This window comes from Oncorhynchus nerka, linkage group LG13 (genome assembly GCF_034236695.1).
Source record: "Oncorhynchus nerka isolate Pitt River linkage group LG13, Oner_Uvic_2.0, whole genome shotgun sequence".
NCBI classification, from domain to species: Eukaryota; Metazoa; Chordata; class Actinopteri; order Salmoniformes; family Salmonidae; genus Oncorhynchus; species Oncorhynchus nerka.
Window position 1 is genome coordinate 103,241,183 of NC_088408.1, and position 4,995 is coordinate 103,246,177.

Consider the following 4,995-nt stretch of genomic DNA (forward strand, 5'->3'; position numbering starts at 1 on the left):
ATCAGAGAGTCTGCTAAATGATTCACTACTGTAGTGGCTCTGGATCAGAGAGTCTGCTAAATGACTCACTACTGTAGTGGCTCTGGATCAGAGAGTCTGCTAAATGACTCACTACTGTAGTGGCTCTGGATCAGAGAGTCTGCTAAATGATTCACTACTGTAGTGGCTCTGAATCAGAGAGAGTCTGATCACTACTGTAGTGGCTCTGGTCTGCTAAATGATTCACTACTGTAGTGGCTCTGGATCAGAGTGCTAAATGACTCACTACTGTAGTGGCTCTGGATCAGAGAGTCTGCTAAATGATTCACTACTGTAGTGGCTCTGGATCAGAGAGTCTGCTAAATGACTCACTACTGTAGTGGCTCTGGATCAGAGAGTCTGCTAAATGACTCACTACTGTAGTGGCTCTGGATCAGAGAGTCTGCTAAATGATTCACTACTGTAGTGGCTCTGGATCAGAGTCTGCTAAATGACTCACTACTGTAGTGGCTCTGGATCAGAGAGTCTGCTAAATGACTCACTACTGTAGTGGCTCTGGATCAGAGAGTCTGCTAAATGATTCACTACTGTAGTGGCTCTGGAGTCTCTAAATGACTCACTACTGTAGTGGCTCTGGATCAGAGTATGCTAAATGACTCCCTACTGTAGTGGCTCTGGATCAGAGAGTCTGCTAAATGACTCACTACTGTAGTGGCTCTGGATCAGAGTCTGCTAAATGATTCACTACTGTAGTGGCTCTGGATCAGAGAGTCTGCTAAATGACTCACTACTGTAGTGGCTCTGGATCAGAGAGTCTGCTAAATGACTCACTACTGTAGTGGCTCTGGATCAGAGAGTCTGCTAAATGATTCACTACTGTAGTGGCTCTGGATCAGAGAGTCTGCTAAATGACTCACTACTGTAGTGGCTCTGGATCAGAGAGTCTGCTAAATGATTCACTACTGTAGTGGCTCTGGATCAGAGTCTGCTAAATGACTCCCTACTGTAGTGGCTCTGGATCAGAGAGTCTGCTAAATGACTCACTACTGTAGTGGCTCTGGATCAGAGTCTGCTAAATGACTCACTACTGTAGTGGCTCTGGATCAGAGTCTGCTAAATGACTCCTACTGTAGTGGCTCTGGATCAGAGAGTCTGCTAAATGACTCACTACTGTAGTGGCTCTGGATCAGAGTCTGCTAAATGACTCACTACTGTAGTGGCTCTGGATCAGAGAGTCTGCTAAATGACTCACTACTGTAGTGGCTCTGGATCAGAGAGTCTGCTAAATGACTCACTACTGTAGTGGCTCTGGATCAGAGAGTCTGCTAAATGACTCACTACTGTAGTGGCTCTGGATCAGAGAGTCTGCTAAATGACTCACTACTGTAGTGGCTCTGAATCAGAGAGTCTGCTAAATGACTCACTACTGTAGTGGCTCTGGATCAGAGAGTCTGCTAAATGACTCACTACTGTAGTGGCTCTGGATCAGAGAGTCTGCTAAATGACTCACTACTGTAGTGGCTCTGGATCAGAGAGTCTGCTAAATGACTCACTACTGTAATGACTCTGGATCAGAGAGTCTGCTAAATGACTCACTACTGTAGTGGCTCTGGATCAGAGAGTCTGCTAAATGATTCACTACTGTAGTGGCTCTGGATCAGAGTCTGCTAAATGACTCACTACTGTAGTGGCTCTGGATCAGAGTCTGCTAAATGACTCACTACTGTAGTGGCTCTGGATCAGAGTCACTACTGTAGTGGCTCTGGATCAGAGTATGCTAAATGACTCCCTACTGTAGTGGCTCTGGATCAGAGAGTCTGCTAAATTATTCACTACTGTAGTGGCTCTGGATCAGAGAGTCTGCTAAATGATTCACTACTGTAGTGGCTCTGGATCAGAGAGTCTGCTAAATGACTCACTACTGTAGTGGCTCTGGATCAGAGAGTCTGCTAAATGATTCACTACTGTAGTGGCTCTGGATCAGAGTCTGCTAAATGACTCACTACTGTAGTGGCTCTGGATCAGAGAGTCTGCTAAATGACTCACTACTGTAGTGGCTCTGAATCAGAGAGTCTGCTAAATGACTCACTACTGTAGTGGCTCTGAATCAGAGAGTCTGCTAAATGATTCACTACTGTAGTGGCTCTGGATCAGAGTCTGCTAAATGACTCACTACTGTAGTGGCTCTGGATCAGAGAGTCTGCTAAATGATTCACTACTGTAGTGGCTCTGGATCAGAGAGTCTGCTAAATGATTCACTACTGTAGTGGCTCTGGATCAGAGAGTCTGCTAAATGATTCACTACTGTAGTGGCTCTGGATCAGAGTGCTAAATGACTCACTACTGTAGTGGCTCTGGATCAGAGAGTCTGCTAAATGATTCACTACTGTAGTGGCTCTGGATCAGAGAGTCTGCTAAATGACTCACTACTGTAGTGGCTCTGGATCAGAGAGTCTGCTAAATGACTCACTACTGTAGTGGCTCTGGATCAGAGAGTCTGCTAAATGATTCACTACTGTAGTGGCTCTGGATCAGAGTCTGCTAAATGACTCCCTACTGTAGTGGCTCTGGATCAGAGAGTCTGCTAAATGACTCACTACTGTAGTGGCTCTGGATCAGAGTCTGCTAAATGACTCACTACTGTAGTGGCTCTGGATCAGAGTCACTACTGTAGTGGCTCTGGATCAGAGTATGCTAAATGACTCCCTACTGTAGTGGCTCTGGATCAGAGAGTCTGCTAAATGACTCACTACTGTAGTGGCTCTGGATCAGAGAGTCTGCTAAATTATTCACTACTGTAGTGGCTCTGGATCAGAGAGTCTGCTAAATGATTCACTACTGTAGTGGCTCTGGATCAGAGAGTCTGCTAAATGACTCACTACTGTAGTGGCTCTGGATCAGAGAGTCTGCTAAATGATTCACTACTGTAGTGGCTCTGGATCAGAGTCTGCTAAATGACTCACTACTGTAGTGGCTCTGGATCAGAGAGTCTGCTAAATGATTCACTACTGTAGTGGCTCTGGATCAGAGTCTGCTAAATGACTCCCTACTGTAGTGGCTCTGGATCAGAGAGTCTGCTAAATGACTCACTACTGTAGTGGCTCTGGATCAGAGTCTGCTAAATGACTCACTACTGTAGTGGCTCTGGATCAGAGTCTGCTAAATGACTCCCTACTGTAGTGGCTCTGGATCAGAGAGTCTGCTAAATGACTCACTACTGTAGTGGCTCTGGATCAGAGTCTGCTAAATGACTCACTACTGTAGTGGCTCTGAATTAGAGAGTCTGCTAAATGACTCACTACTGTAGTGGCTCTGGATCAGAGAGTCTGCTAAATGACTCACTACTGTAGTGGCTCTGGATCAGAGAGTCTGCTAAATGACTCACTACTGTAGTGGCTCTGGATCAGAGAGTCTGCTAAATGACTCACTACTGTAGTGGCTCTGAATCAGAGAGTCTGCTAAATGACTCACTACTGTAGTGGCTCTGGATCAGAGAGTCTGCTAAATGACTCACTACTGTAGTGGCTCTGGATCAGAGAGTCTGCTAAATGACTCACTACTGTAGTGGCTCTGGATCAGAGAGTCTGCTAAATGACTCACTACTGTAATGACTCTGGATCAGAGAGTCTGCTAAATGACTCACTACTGTAGTGGCTCTGGATCAGAGAGTCTGCTAAATGACTCCCTACTGTAGTGGCTCTGGATCAGAGAGTCTGCTAAATGACTCCCTACGACTCACCACTGATGTAGTGGAAGAATGAGAGGTGATACTGGCTGGGAGGACGACTCACCACTGATGTAGTGGAAGAATGAGAGGTGATACTGGCTGGGAGGACGACTCACCACTGATGTAGTGGAAGAATGAGAGGTGATACTGGCTGGGAGGACGACTCACCACTGATGTAGTGGAAGAATGAGAGGTGATACTGGCTGGGAGGACGACTCACCACTGATGTAGTGGAAGAATGAGAGGTGATACTGGCTGGGAGGACGACTCACCACTGATGTAGTGGAAGAATGAGAGGTGATACTGGCTGGGAGGACGACTCACCACTGATGTAGTGGAAGAATGAGAGGTGATACTGGCTGGGAGGACGACTCACCACTGATGTAGTGGAAGAATGAGAGGTGATACTGGCTGGGAGGACGACTCACCACTGATGTAGTGGAAGAATGAGAGGTGGTACTGGCTGGGAGGACGACTCACCACTGATGTAGTGGAAGAATGAGAGGTGATACTGGCTGGGAGGACGACTCACCACTGATGTAGTGGAAGAATGAGAGGTGATACTGGCTGGGAGGACGACTCACCACTGATGTAGTGGAAGAATGAGAGGTGATACTGGCTGGGAGGACGACTCACCACTGATGTAGTGGAAGAATGAGAGGTGATACTGGCTGGGAGGACGACTCACCACTGATGTAGTGGAAGAATGAGAGGTGGTACTGGCTGGGAGGACGACTCACCACTGATGTAGTGGAAGAATGAGAGGTGGTACTGGCTGGGAGGACGACTCACCACTGATGTAGTGGAAGAATGAGAGGTGGTACTGGCTGGGAGGACGACTCACCACTGATGTAGTGGAAGAATGAGAGGTGGTACTGGCTGGGAGGACGACTCACCACTGATGTAGTGGAAGAATGAGAGGTGATACTGGCTGGGAGGACGACTCACCACTGATGTAGTGGAAGAATGAGAGGTGGTACTGGCTGGGAGGACGACTCACCATGTACTGCCTCGTTTGGATGGCGGGCCATCATGGGTCAAACACACCTTATCTGAGGCAGGAAGGGATGTTCCCAAGGAAGACTGTCATGTAATTATTTTGTGACTGAGTAAATGCATTCTTGTTTTACAGTGTCCTTTTCTAACTATGCTGTATATGCTCGAACATTAATCGCCAGGATGAGCTATTCTTTATAGTCAGAGGTGATAGAGGCTTCCATCTTGCCTCGATTCCTCCAGAGACACACAGGGACCGTTTTTTTAAATTTATTCACATAATTAAATGGGAG